This window comes from Condylura cristata, unplaced genomic scaffold, assembly GCF_000260355.1.
Source record: "Condylura cristata isolate star-nosed mole 26May11 unplaced genomic scaffold, ConCri1.0 scaffold00011, whole genome shotgun sequence".
Taxonomy (NCBI): domain Eukaryota; kingdom Metazoa; phylum Chordata; class Mammalia; order Eulipotyphla; family Talpidae; genus Condylura; species Condylura cristata.
Genome location: NW_004567112.1, coordinates 39,012,717 through 39,028,223, shown reverse-complemented (window position 1 = coordinate 39,028,223; position 15,507 = coordinate 39,012,717). Strand labels below are relative to the sequence as shown.

Genomic DNA, 15,507 nt, shown 5'->3' with positions numbered 1-15,507 from the left:
AATAAAATTGCAGGAAGAACTTGGCTTAACTAATTTTAGAAATGCCTTAGGAAAGCAAAAATGTAAGAATTAGTGTCACTTGAATCACAATGTTCAGTGATCACATAAATACTGATTCTAACTAATCATTTTATCATTGATAATTTTAAGGTGATTTCTAGACCTATCAATCACCATGCCCTGAAGTAGGCAGTAGATAACAAGCTTCCTGAGAGAAGAGAAGAGACAGTGATTTTATTTTTCTCACTTTATGGGACCTAGTTCAATTTCCTCAAGAGACTCAATATTTAAGGAATATTATATTCCACTCCAAAATAAATACTCAAAAATAAGTGAGAATTCGTGTGAGGGTCTCCCTTTATGTGCAAGGAAGCTGGAGATAAGGGACCTTCTGTTCACTTCCATTTCTGTTTCTTGCAGCCTATTTCTTTTAGCATTAATGATAAAATCTAATCTTCAATAAGGGCCGTGCCTAGAGGTCAAGGTTAGGACCATTCCATTGTGCTCACTCCTGTACTGACACTGAAAAGAATCCAGGACTTACAGTCCAGTCCCGCATCCTACACATCCTCCACCCACCCACCCCCCACCCACCCCTCTCAGGGTGGGGAGCTACCACATGCGACCACAGCCGTCTAAATGCTTTCATTTGGATTTTTTTGCAGAAAGAAATATGCTTCTCATGCAGCAATCTTAATGAATTCGACTGGGTTCCATTTCTTGGCTTTGAGGTAATGAAAAATTAATTACCATACTTTACAAGTAATAGTTTCCACTCACAATACTCCCTTAGAAATAAATATATCATAAATAGTTACTATTATAGCAATGGCTGGTATATTGGGCAGCCTGTCGTCCATAAATCCTTTTCAACAGACATGTTATTTCTTCTGGAGAACAAACAGATTTGTTTTAGATCAGAGAGTCAACTGACAGATGGCCTTTGTGAAAACACACCATTTGTATAAACAAATTATAGTTTTACCATGGTATTCTGCTTTTGTGGATTTGGAAAACCAATGCCCCCATTCTTTAGAATGGGTCTAAATTATAAAAAAAAAAAAAAAAAAAAAAAAACACACACACACACACAATTTTGTTTAGGTCTGAAGCCACACTGCCCAGATCTCCCACACAGATTCTGAGGTCCAAATTCTCTCGATGCATGCTGTCACTTTCCATCACAGTTGTCGCCAAGAGTTCTGCCTGGAGGTAATGAACGGGATGATCTCCCAGAGAGCTTAGGCACAGATCAGAGTAAGATACCAACTGGCACTAGCCCCTTAGCTCCGGTTCTGTCTCCATTAAGTGAATGACACCATGTCATTAGTCTCCTAACCACGACTTTGCATAATTGGGGCTGACAATGCATTTCCCTTAAAAACGCAAACCATTTCAGTTTTCCTTTACAATATAGTTCATCAGCTAAATGCAAAACATTTGGTAGATTCCCTTCAAATCCAGCCTTAACTCTTAGCCACTGCAGTTTTAGTTGCTCCCTGTCTTATAATGTACCTACAGGTAATACACATTTCAAATACTGAGTTATTCATATGCAGAAGTACACACATACGCACTCACACAAACCCTCTTTCCCATACTAAGAGATCAGACTTAGTATCAAAATGGACAGATTGGTGGTTGTCAGAAAAGAAAGGGCCAAGGGTGGGTGGTATGGGTAAAGAGGGTCAATTATGGGCCCTCCCTAGTGGCACAACAGGTAAAGACACAGCACTGCAAGCTAGCCGCACAGCAGCAGCTTCAGTGCGAGTTCGATTCCCGCCTCAGAGGTGATCTACATGGCACCACAGTCCTCTATTGACCTGCCCACTGCTCCCCTCAGCAATGTACTTTGTCGATCAACCTATTCTGCTCCCCACTCAGTCTCTGGAGATCTTCTCACTGCCCCGTATCTCTGGCATGTACCCCAGTTCTGTATGCATAAATAAATAAATCTTTAAAAAAAAAAAAAAAGGAAAAAAACAAAGAATTTACGTACCTCCCCATTTAAAAAAAAAAAAAAAGAGGGTCAATTGTATGGTGGTGGGTAGAAACTAGACTGTGGGTGGTGATTATCATGTAGTCCACACAGAGGTCAAAATAATTCACTGTATACCTTAAATGATGTATATATAAGCCAATGCCACTCAACTTCAAAAAATTTCAAAAGACACCTTCTTGTCTCTAAGAACCAATACTAGTAAAATATTTCTTTGTAAGGATATAAAAATGGCCAAAGATATTAAGGCAATATTAAGATATTGCCTTTGCATTCTTACATAAATGATTCAGATCCCAAAACCACCAGTTCTGATAAAGGAAATAAATGCTTAACATCAACCATTTTCACTATTTGAAATAAATAGGAAAGACTTTGCATGTTTCTAGCCAATAAAAGATGTTTAAATCCAATTGCCTGGTATTTTCCAGGCTATAAGATACTGTATAAATAAGATACTGTATTTCTTAGAATAATGGGGTCCTAGTTAGCTCGGTACTTTGCCTGCATTCATAACATCAGGCCCCCAAGTTGTTAGTTATGTCAGTTGGTGTCTAGAAGGAGTTAGTACTGCATCTAGAATTGCCAAATTTAGAGTCAAAGAAGAGCTAAAACTAATTATTCTACATGCTTCTATGACACTCCCAAGGAATCTCAGGTTTCTTCAAAGGAAATCATAAGTTCTCACAGGAATTTAATCTGATATGTACATTTCATACGCATGTACCTGTAAATATCAGATATAAATAAATATCTACATATTAACAGAGCCCTTATGGACGAGGTGAAGGTCACAGCAATTTTGGGCCACCATCTCAGAAGGTAAAGTGATCACAAATTGCAATCAGTGTCATAAATAAAACTAAAAAATGGGAAGAAAACTCCACATAATTCACACAACACAATAAATTTGGATCATCAGAAAGTAAAAATGGTTTGGGGGGCAAAATCAATTAAGCTATTTTTAAAATAAAGGACGTTGTGGATGAGTTACTATTAGGTGAACCAGAAACTGAACCTGGTTACACAGTTGATCCTTTTCGTCTCATTTCTAAATCATATTACACATCCATCCCTAAGCAGAGAAGTACTTCATCCTACATCTCGATAAAATGTTTACCAGACATTCTATTAGTAACTCCTTGTCACTAATGGAGTCAACTCACAATCAATACATTTATTTATAATATTATGCACACACACAGGTCAAGGGTTAAGCAAATATTTCAACCAAACCTCCTGTAATTAAACTTTTCACTGACTCCTTGACAATATGCAGCGAGACATTCCATCATGTGACCAACAGCAAAATCTCTTTGCTAAAGGAAATGCACATTCCTACCACCAAATTAAGGCAGTAATTAAGGGAATAAACTTACCACATCCTAACTCTGTAACTGTAGGCAAGTTTCTCATCCACTTTCCGCCTTAATTTCTCCATCTGTAAAAAGGAAAAAATAGTGTCTATCCCTTAGGGTTGCTGTGAGGATTAAATGAATTAGTAAGGGTCAGATCTCAGTGCCGTCACTGTAGTATTTACCTTATCAAAGCTTTCCTGTGCTGTAAGATATTATAGAACTTAAGATTACTAATGATTTTATAATCATGACCATATTAAATGTATTTTGACTTACATTACCTATGTTACATTGTTGTTCACATGTTAAATATTCATTATAAATATGCATACTTTAATATGTTCTTTTGCATATGTGTCCAATCTACATCCTGAGACATCTGGAGTAAGTGGGAGTTGCATATTGCATTCCACTGGGTATGTGGAATAATGTTATAGCCTGTCACCTCACCTACTTGAATACCATTCCTATAACACAAAAGGTTTGACGAGGGTGAATGCTGTCATCCCTTCAAAGAAGCAGAGCATTATAAAGCTAACACTCCCCACAATTCATGAGTTGTGAAGGCATCATTTACTTGGAGACCCCAACCTGTATGAAATGAAAGACTATGGAGTAGAAAATAACCTGGACCAGTCTTTCTTTGGATAGCACATAATGAAATGCCAGGATGAAACAAGTTATATAAAATCCACATAAAAATGGCCACATGTACCATTTTTATTGGCATGTTAAAGAGAGAATGTGAATCTAACATATATTGATGAATTATTCAACCATATCTAAGTCAGTCTGACTGATTGGGCCACAGAGTAAGAATATCTTTCAAGTACTCCCACAAGACTCCCGAAAGCTCTGGAATGTGGGCCTGGAGGTTATTTCTGGTCAAGAATGGGCATCAGAAATCTATATAATCAAAAGGCAGGTGCTTTCTCTAGGAAGGGGAAATGGAAACCATTAGGAGATAACCCAGGGGATCATTTGAAACCTTTTAAATGTATATCTTGGAAAAAGAGGACTTTATCCTGACTGGGTTTTTTCCCCCAGTACTTTCACTACCTTCTAGGACTGGAGAGTATCTCTGACGTCAAAGAAGAGTGTGGTCATATAGAGAGAGGACACATGGGATAGGAAGAACAATAAAGTACCAGTAACTGAAACCTAGGGGTCCAGGAGCATTCGAAAAGTCACATGGAATTTAAACAAAGAGAAATTTATTTACACCTTCATGATACACACATGATCTTTTGGGAAGTTCATTGATTTCTCAACAAAACACTCTTTAAATGCACATGGTCCACAGGGTTATCTAGTAATTCCATCAAAAGCCCTGGTTAAATCCAGAGAGCAGTGGGCATTTGGGTTCTTTCCACTTAAGCAATTAGAGACTCCCAGTCATCCCAAGGTTCCTCACTGCCTAAATATTTACAGGTTCATAGAGTCAAATACAGAATATACACAATAAATGGAAAAGGCTGAAAAGCATTCATTTGGCCAATGCTGGGGAACTATGTTTCTCGCTTTTGAAGAAATCAAAATTTGCTATTACAATTCTTTGACTCATCAGGGAGAAAATAGAGGAAGCATGGATGGCCCATGGCAAGTTAGTTTCCTACCAAAATAAACAAATTCCTTTGACTTTACTGTCCATCAAGAGCGCCCTGGCCAGCATTTCTTATGAAGCTTCCTGGAAGAACAGAGCAACTACTAATTCCATTATCACACCTGATACTGTCCACTATCTCCCCTGCCCAGTAAATACTATATTTTCTAGAAACTAGTCAAAATTGGCCCGTAAGACAGTAGCCTAGTGTTAATCTTAATACCCGCGGCAACATTACAAATTAACACACTGCAAAACGACCAAATTAAATTTTTTTTGTCCTTGCAGTCACCCACCAAAACGTGCGTGCATCTGCTAACCGCAAATATTATGCGACGCTGGATTCTAAATCGGTCTTAATTTATAAAAAGCCAACAGGCGTGGATATAAATTCTCAGTTCTTGTGACTGTGGTTACCCTGTGCTATCGTCCCAGGGCTGGACACGAGCGTTAATGTATTTATTATTCTTTAACACCCCGAGACCATCGAAGGTGGCATTTTTCGCTTTCACCTTCCTAAGACTCTCCCCAGAATTGCCCGATGAACGCCCACGCCGCCTTCTTCCACCAAAGGTGGATTCTGCTCACAGGAGACTCTGGATCGTGACCATAGCATCTCAGTCCCCAGCCCTGGGGAAAGCCTCATCTTAGGAAGTGGCCCTCGGCGCATCCAGCAGATCGGCTGGGTTAGCGACGCGGAGGCCGCGCGTTTTTATCATTAATGCTCTTGGAGGACAATAGCTCATCAAGCCCCACCGAAAGCCCCGGACCCGTCGCGGAGCCTGGGCTGGCGGGGGATGAGGCTGAGCGACTCCTCCTAGAGGTGGTTATGTGGAGAAGGAGCAATCCCTTCTCCCTCCTCCTCCTCCCCCCGCTACTATCCGCGGCCCGGAGAACTGCCGCTTGCCGCCATTGACACGCACAGATAGAACCCAAAGAAAGGCAAAGAGTCCTGCCCCGCACGGGCGCCGCGCGGGCCGAACCTGCGCCCCGGGAGAGGCGCGCCGAGGGCACCGGGCGCCCCGAGCAGGCGGCGGCTCAGCACCAGGTGAGCCCGCCATGGCGATGGCATTATTGTTCACGGGGCTTCGGGGTCTGGAAACAAAACCCGCCGCTGGGGCAGCGCAGGGACCGGGGAGAGCCCCCTGCCTCTCCCCGCTGCCCGGCCCTTGTGGGCGCACCCCGAATAACGGGCCCTCCCCACAGCAAAAAAAAAAAAAAAGAAAAAGAAAGAAAAGAAAAGAAAAGAAAATATAATTCAAGCGCCCAACTTGCTGCTTCGGGAAATAAAGGGAGGGGGTGCTAAAGAAGCGGTAAAATCCCTGCGGTCGCCGAGGAACCGGGGGCGTCTCGATCGGTGACCGAGGGAAGAAGAGGGGTGCGCGGTCCAGCGGTGGGCCCCGGGCTAAGGTGGCCCGGGAGGGAGCGGAAGGCTCCTGGGGATGTGGAGTTTGGGGCGCAGAAGCGGGAGGAGGGAGGCGCCCGCTGCCGAGGGGGCTGGCCCGGGGGCGGTGGACTGCACAGGGTCCTTGGGAGCCGCGGCAGGGCCGATCGGGGGCCTCCGAGGGTGCCCGGAGTGGGCGCCGGCTGCTCGGGGCTGACAATGGAAGGGGCGCCAAGCGCCGGGAGGAAGGGACCGAGGCACGGGGGCGGGCCGCACCGGGGAAGGTCAGGCGGGGGACGCCGCGCGGTAGGGGCGAGAACAGGGACCGCTGCGCGGCGACCCGGGCGCCTCGGGCGGCGGAGAGCCCCGGGCGAGCGCGGAGGAGGGCTCGGGGCCGGGCACTCCCCTCCGGTTCCCTTTCCGGGGCGCCTGGTGTCGACGCGTTGCGCTTTCCCATGGAAATGGCGGCCCCTCCGCGGCTCCTTTGGGCAGTCCCAGGTTCCCTCTTTGCGCGGGAAAAAAAAATAAAAATAAATAATAATAAAGAAAAACGGAAGAAAAGTAAAGTGGGTGAGATGTAGGGAAGGGCTGCGCCAGGCGCCGGGCGTGAGGCAGCTTTGCGGGGTGCGGCAGGCAGGGACCGACTCCGACTCCAGGGATTCCCAACCCTCTCTCCTGATGCACCCTAATCGCAACCTCCCCGCCTCCCAAAGTGCGCCAGGGTGTCTTTCCCCACCTTTCCTCGTGGGGGCGCCCTTCGCTCCTGCCCTCTTTGTTCCTCACAACAATAGCCAAAAAGGACCTGGAGCCCCAAGGACCAAATTTGCTTCCTTCTCTTGGGAGTTTCCAGTTGCAGATTGTTCCTGACTGGAAGTGGGCCTTTGTGAGCTTGATTTAGGTGGGGATTATTGGCAGTGACAGTAAAGGTGGGCAAAGGGATGAAAGGGCCAGAAGAATTGGACTGAGAAACCAAAGCATAGGTCCATGAGTATTTGAGGGAACCATCAACCCGCAGCCCTGACTGTAAAGGCAGTTCCCACGTTCCAACAGCGCTGATGAATTGAGGTATCTGCCCAGCCTCTGTACAGGTACTCAGGAGAATTCAAAACCCAACCTAGGTCTAAGCTTCCCAGTCCAGTGAGCAACCAGTCCAGCAAGGCAAAAGGTTTCCTCACTTTTCTCCTCCATGGCAGTGCTGAAATGCAATTGCACCCTCACAGCGCTGTGTAGTTACTATTGAAACTGTTCAGTGGGTGAGAGAGAAAGAAACATTATTGAGAGTGAAAATATGTCTCTGTTTATGTTGTTTCCTATTTGTAAAACACAAACTAACCTACAATTTCTCAATACATTCCTATTTAACTGAAAGTTAGCTTACCCCTTTGGAAAACTTCTTATTTTCAAGTAAATGTTCAGAGTGCCAAGATTTGGAACCATGCTCATAGATTTTCAAAATTGCTTTAGCCCAAGATTATCATATAAATAAATACAGGCACTGCCTCCAGGGAAAGATTATCTTGAATCGCATAATTCACACCTTAAAACTTCCCTTCGCTATATCCAAATTTGCCTTAAAAATATGTTCTCCACTCCAGTTTTTCTTACTGTGTCATAGTTACTCCTCACCTGGATCCACTTATTGCCATGCTTTAGACATTATTAATGGTTTCCTCTGCTTCATAACTATAAGTGAATTTACCTCTTTGAATCCACAATGTCCCTAAGATTCTAGCCCTCCTCCCTCACCATTCCATCTTCTGTCTAGTTCCCAGGGATTCCGAGGCGCCTTTGATCTGCTGTGTCTCCGTTGTTGGGACACCCTGCTAGCTATTGTCTGAGACAACCAGGTCTGTTTTCACTGCCTCCCGCCAGGAAAGCAGGAGGCAAATCCTGTCTTAATCAACTTTGAATGAAAGATCTCTGTAACTTGTTTAGCAGGAGGGATGTGCAAAAATTCAACCAACTTTCTTAAGAATGTTTTTCATTTTGAATAACCTCAGTGAGATGTGATCTTGATGACTGCTTTTGAAAGTCTGTATTGCACAAGAAAGAGCCAAATACAAATGGTCCAACAAACTTATGGAACACCAATTATTAAATAGCTTCAGATGGGCAAGGGAGGGGAGGATGCAAATATGAAGAAGCCATGGGCCCTCAGGGAGCTTGCAAACCCCAGGCTGGGAAATAAAATACATGCAGGTAAAACAAGGTATAAAATGGTTCATGTTGGCAGGCTAGGGGGAAATGGGTACTTTCACTTACTGCTGACAGGTGTATAAATTGATGTAGTCAATTTGGAAGGCAGTTTTGGCACTATTTAATATTAAGAATGTGTACCTTATGTGGCGCAACTGTTTTAATTTCTTGATGAAGCAGGCATATATGTGCACAGATTATGTAATTCCTTCCCACTGCAGAATTTTGGTAGTTCTGAAATTGGTAACAATCTGGTAGCCATCATAGGGAATAGTTTAATGAAATCTGGCATGTGTATATGTGGAAAATTAGACAACAGTTAAAAAGAATGACATGAACCTCTATATAAACTGCAACTGAAAGGTCACCAAGATACAGTGTTAATGAAAAAAGGCAAATTGCAGCATCGTACATAATGGTACAATTTATGTAAAACAAATATATACACATGTATATATTTGTTTTACATAAACTTGTGTTATGTATATATATGTATACAATATATATGTATACATAAAATAGTCCTTCTGGAAGAACCTCAATGGTTAGAAAAGGTACAGAACAAGACACCCACTAAAAGAGACAAGAATAGGAGGAACTGTTGCATTTAATCCTATTGTTCATACACATCTGTACCTATTGTTATAATACTTGAAATTTGACAAGTTGAATTACTTTATATGTTGTTTGGATAATTAAATACAATTAACAATTTTAAAGTGACACATAATGTATAATAAAAGCTGCAAATGAAATGTTATGGTACTTTTTAAAGAGGAAAGAAAACTTTAGGTGGAAGGAAGAGTTAGGCAAGGCTTCTAGGAGAATATGGTGGGATTTGCAGAGAGAAGGAGAAAGGGACAGGACAGGTGGAAGGAAATTTGACAAGTAGAGTCCTCACTGCTCACTCTCTTCAACCTGACTGTGTAAATCCCCTTAGGAGACATAGTCCTGGCCTCCCCTGCCAGGGTTCAGGTTGAGTAGTAAACTGAGGTAATGAACAGTTCCCAGCTTCTTTCATTGCTATGATTTTGGGACTGCTAGATTAGATTAGATTTAGAAGGGAAAAAAGAGCCAGTTGAGGATATGAGTTCTAACCATGGTATTGGAAGATGGCATTTTCAAAAGAAATGCAGTAGAAACTTGAGAATGGGAGATTTTTCCTTCCCAGCTTCCTGCTAGGATGTATATTGGGAATTTGGTTGAAGGAATGGTACTTAAGGAGCCAATTCATTTTCCCCCCATCACAAAAAGAACCCCCTACTGCTTTTGAAATAAATATTTAAGGCTGGTTTCTTTTATTCATGATGTCATTTAAAGTATGTTTGTTAATGGGTGATTGTGTGGATAACACCATGCTAGGTGCCATGGGGTATAATATGCAAAAGAACATAGGAAATACACCCCCAACCAGAGTTCCGGAAGTTGGGTCAAGAGGAAAGGCTCTAGGTCTGGCCCCACACAGACCATGGCCATGGACAGCAGTTTATGACCAATGCTCCTCCCTTGCCACATCTTGCATCATGGCTAAAACTGAAGTGAGCTTCTTGGAATCTACCCAAAGGATACAAAAACACCAACTCGAAAGGAAACCTACACTCCTATGTTTATAACAGCACTGTTTACAATAGCCAAGTTTAGGAAACAACCTAAGTGCCCCAGAACAGATGAGTATGTCAAGAAAATGTGATAGATGCATACAATGGAATACTACTCAGCAATCAAAAAGATAAACTCATGCCATCTGTGGCAGCATGGATGGAAGGGATTATACTCAGTGAAGTGAGTAAGAAGGAGAAAGATAAATACCGGATAGTTTCACTTACTGGTGGAATATAGAGAAACCAAACAATGCATTAGAAAAAGAAAAACTTTAAAACAGATCCTTAAAAACTGAGGGCCCTCCCTGGTGGCGCAGTGGCTTAAAGCACTGCACTAAGAAGCTTAAGCCACTTCCGCATGAGTTCAATCTCCGCCTGCCCCGGAGATGACCATATGGTGTGGCAGACCTCTCCTGACCCGCCCACTGCCCCCTTCAGCAGTGTACTTCATGGATCTGCCTCTTCTGCTCCCCACTCTGTCCCTGGTGAATCCTCTTACCCTCTGCATCTCTGGCCTGTACCCCAGTTCTGTATGAATAAATAAATAAATCTTGAAGAAAAAAAAAAACTAATCATAGATATTGGCATCCAAGAGGGGAGAGGGTAACAAGGGGGTATGGGAGAAAAACTGGAGGAGGGGAGGAGAAAACAATAGACTGTGGTAGAGAACTATGGGTGTTTTGTGAAAACCATGGTGACCACACCCGTGGGATGAAATCCCATACTGTGGAAAAAAAAAAAAAAACAGGATGTAGAATAATGTTACAACATTAATTTAAAAACATTTTTTACATAAATAAAAATGGAAATGGGGGAAATTAATAAATGATCATTCACAACGCCTTCAGACTTAGATGATGAGTCTGAAATCTGACATTTCTGAGACTGAATCCCCTCCTGAATTTCCACTGGAATCCCCAGGCAGATGAAATTTGGGGGACATGGGATTAGAGTTGGTGGGGCCCAAAAATGCCCAGCCTTGAAAAAATATACATTTTTGCTGTCACAAGAGTTCTCAGCAGATTATGTGACACTCAGAGTTTTCCCAGAGTTAAAATGCCATCACCTGGGAAGCCACGAGGATTACAACTGAGATGGGAAAAGGCACAAAAGGATGTAAAAATAAACTATTATAATAATAATAAAAAAATGCCATCACCACCCCTTCCCACCAGCTCTTAAGATCAATGAAGTGAACAGGTGATGCTAAGTTCTAAGCCTCACATTATCATATATATACCTGTCCATTCCTGTACAGTTGATTTGAAATGGAAGGACAATGCTTTCTCTTTTAGAGAATTCTCTAAAACTGTTCCTTCTGTAAAATAAGCCATAGCTAATGTTTATTAAAGGCCTGCCACCTGCCAGGTATTGTACAAAGCAGTTTCTGTATGTATTAATTCATTTAATTCTTACAATAGCCCTAGGTAGTATTATCATACCCATCTTACAGAAGAGGAAAGCGAGGTTAAGAATATGCCCACTGTCACCACACAACTCGTGGACGACAGAGTTGGGACTCCAGTCTGCAACCCACAGGGGCTGCCATACACAGGGTGATATACACAACGAAAACAAGGAGTTGCTACTGAAACAGCTCTGCAGCAGGGCCTGTTGCCGGGCTACAGTGGCCAAAGGACAGCGCCCACGAGGAGACAGGTCACTGTGAGTTCTCACCCACACGCACAATTGTACTCAGGCTCAGAAAACAACAACGATGGGGCTCATTTAACAAATGGAAAACAGGCCCTCCCTGGTGGCGCAGCGGGTTAAAGCACTGCACTAAGAAGCTTAAGCCACTTCCGCATGAGTTCGATCCCCGCCTGCCCCGGAGGAGATCCACATGGCGTGGCAGACCTCTCCTGACCCGCCCGCTGCTCCCCTCAGCAGTGTACTTCGTCAGCCGGCCTGCTGTGCTCCCCACTCTGTCTCTGGTGAATCCTCTCACTGCCCGGGCGCCTCTGGTCTGTACCCCAGTTCTGTGTGCACAAATAAATAAATCTAAAACAAAAAATGGGAAACAAAGAATTTCTAAAGCCACAGGCGGCTGCTGTCTCACCCCAGATAGCGTCCACAGTGTCCAGAAGCAGCTCATCCAAGATGGCGCTGCCCTGTCAAGAGGGCGGGCGGACGGTGCGTGGTTCATCCGCAGGCGGCAGGCCAGGAGCCAACTCACCACAGCTGCGGCCGCAGAGTGAGGCCACAGCAGCCCACAGCAACAGTCCAAAGTCGGGAAGCACCAGACTGTGACGGACAGCAGGGTGGCAGCACCGGACACTCGGGAGCAGTTACCAGCTCTGAGAGGTGACCTGGACACACAGCTCCAGTCCCTCCCCAGCAGTGCTGGGTGGCACTGGGCAGTAGTGCGGACAGCAGGCGGCGCTGTACGAGACACCAGCTTACAGCAACTTGCGAGTGGCTAGTTCACACCAACTACAAACAGCTCTTCAAGACCCCAGGCCAGTGGGGCCTTTGGTGGCCCTTTCAGGGAGCGTCAGGCAGGGCCGGAGGGTGACAGGCGGGGCCTCAGCCCTTGCAAAGTTCTTCAGATTCTCGGAGCTTTTCGGCTTCAGATATGGGCTTCTTTCTGATGTCGACTGCTTTCTTCCGAGGCCACGAACAGAGTCTGATCGTGGGACACGTGTTGAGAGTCAAGTCCTAAGCTGGCTCCCGCCGGGCCTTATCGCCTTTCAAGATGCCCCACCTACAAGTCTGATTGGACTGTTTTGGGTTTTTTTTTTTTTCAATCTAATGGCTGATTGGACCATTTGCCAGTCGTTCATAGCTTGTACCTGATTGGTCCCACCTGCCATCAAGGCACAAAAATCCACCAGCCTCTACTGCCTGCAGATGGAGGGAGCTTCAGTGTTGAAGCTGACACCAAGATCCTCCCCACAGCCCCAAACCAGGGGCTGCACGCCCTGGGGCAGCGTGGTACGGGACCCACTGCCATCTGCCTTCAGGCACGGCCTCTCCCTGAGCTGAGCCCCCATGGGAACACTGGTGGGGGGTGGTAAAATGCCCACCACTTGCTGTGGCTTGCACTGCTCAGAAGCAGTTTATGTGGCCAAGTGCTAGAGCCGTGAGATGGATCTCTGGGTTCACTAACATTCCCTGGAGCCTCAGGTTATGCACACTTTAATATCATTGCATGCCTTTTTTAATTTAAAAAGTCCTTATTTGCACCCATATTTTTCTGACATCAAAGGAAAGATGAAGTGCGTCAGATTGAGCCACATAACACCGCCCTTTAAACTGTCTTGTCACAAAGAATTAAATAAGACGAATTTGGTGGTTTATCTTCAGCCCTTACTGTTCATTTATCTATCTCACCATCCATCACATTTTGCCCGATTTATTTGACTGGCATTGCCAATTTGGACGTGGCAAAGAGTAAGTAATTCAAGTCAAAATTTTCCTGCTTTGACAGAAATGTGTGTGGAAATATGCGTTGGACCCCCCAGCCTTTGTGCAGGAATCTTTCCTTCAGCTTATTCTGAAATGTCAGAAGAATTAGCTATAGTGACTATTTTGTTTAACCCCAAACTGCAGCATATGGTCTGACCAAATATTTGGGCTTGTTTCTGGATAGAAGGTGTGGTTCTGGTGATATACTTTAGATGGCTCGATTTGGAACCAATCCATGACAACAGGACAAAAATAAAATAAAGTCAAATATCCTGGAAAACCTGGGCCTTGTGTCGACTGGCCTGGCACTATGAATCTACTTGTATTTTTGCGTTGCCTTCACTTCTCAGTAAGACTTCTAAAACTAAAGAGTGATGGTAGACTCTGGAAAGGCAAATGCCAGGAGCATATACAATACACAACATAAACTTTTCAATAAGGCAATAATTTTCACTGGGTTCCTTGCAAGAGAGCTAAACTTCCAGAATTTCAGTGAAGTGCTAATCAACTCAAGCATCACCCTTTTGCCATTTAAGTGACAGCTCTGTCCTGTAGTAAACAATGTAGACTGTTGTCTTGAGTGCATAAACAAAGTAGAGCAGATTTTTCCAGACCCATTTTTCTTTTTCTATGATTATGATGGGTGATGAAAGTGACTTCAAAAAAAAAGGCGGGGGGGCCTGCATGTGACTTATTTCTACCCAGTTGCGTATTTCTATGAATGTAAGTGACATTGGAGGAAAGGAGCTTAAGTAGGGACATATTGAGCACCTTTGTAGAATCTTCATAGGAAAATAGGTCATTGCAGCATTTTAGGCTTGAGCTGGACCTCCGAGGTCAGCTTGTGCAGGTGCAGCTCTATGAAGTCCTGAGATTCAAAAAAAAATGAGATCAAGCCATCCAGGTTCCAGGCACCTCCCCACCCAACAGCATAGCTCCCTCCCCCCTTCCTTCCATTTTTCCTATATTAGAACTCCTGAAAGATTTTGTATGAGCAGAAGGGAGGATCTAAACCTCAACTGGCCTTCCTAAAGGTCATAGCTGGCCCGTGCAGAGCTGAAGCCACACACACATACACACCCTCTGGTCCTCTGCACCTCCCGTGCCACCCCAGTGTCTCTGCATCCCACCCATAGTGGCATGTCCTTGCCTGACCTCTGGTCACACTTACCTGGTGCAGCTGATAAATGTGCCAGCCTGTATTCCATAGAAAGGAATGTGGGCCCAAGGGCTGTGCAGGGCCCACACACCATGACCAGGGAGCCACAACGTCTGTCAGCACCGGACACTGCCAGGAGCCTCAGCCCCCCAGCGCTCCTCCCTCAGTGCTGCCATTGCCTGAGGACTAGCAGTAAGGGAAAGGGGGTAGGGAGGAGCAGGCTGGGCACAGGCTGGAGGAGGAGGGGTTCGGGCAACCACCTCAAAGAACAGCCTGTTACAACTTTGAGAGTCTCAGCTGGCCTCACCTGTGCACACCTTTGCCCAGCACCAGGGGCTGCACCCCAGCTGTGTGAGCACTCACTCCCCCTCCAGAAGAGGGTCCCATATCCCTCCCACCAGAGAAGCTAGTCTTAGCTTAGATAAAGCCAGTGTCCTGCCCAGAAAAGCAAAACAGGCTGCTGTTTAAACAATAAACCTCACAAGTAATTTGAAACCATTAGGTTTTGAAGAAACTGGATAGCTTGTCCAAAGACCAAAGACCAGGCTGGACCCAGGGCTTTGATTTTTATACTATTTTCCATGAACAAATAGATTCAGGAAGGCAAAAACGTTCATTTTCTTCTGGGGTGCATTACTAAAACCCAAAGAGAACTAAGTTCTCAGTGGAAGCTCCTTCGGGAAGGAGAGTTAAACTTATTTATATTCCTTTACAGATACGCATTTCTTATCAAACTAGTACCTTAGGTAGCCAAATATGTTTATATTAGAAAAGAATTGCAGGCTAATAATGAAATATA

At 44.4% G+C, this 15,507-nt stretch overlaps 1 protein-coding gene across 2 annotated transcripts in view; it reads left to right on the top strand.

Moving 5' to 3' along the window:
* The first annotated feature begins 5,600 nt into the window (after positions 1-5,600).
* LOC101631733 (core histone macro-H2A.2) overlaps positions 5,601-15,507 on the top strand; it is a 43,850-nt gene continuing 33,943 nt past the window's right edge. The window contains exon 1 of one of the 2 annotated variants that reach the window (XM_004680814.2): positions 5,601-6,008. The gene's annotated coding sequence lies outside the window, so the exon portion shown is untranslated. The remainder of the gene's footprint in view (positions 6,009-15,507) is intronic. The other variant, XM_012723850.1, reaches the window with a different exon arrangement.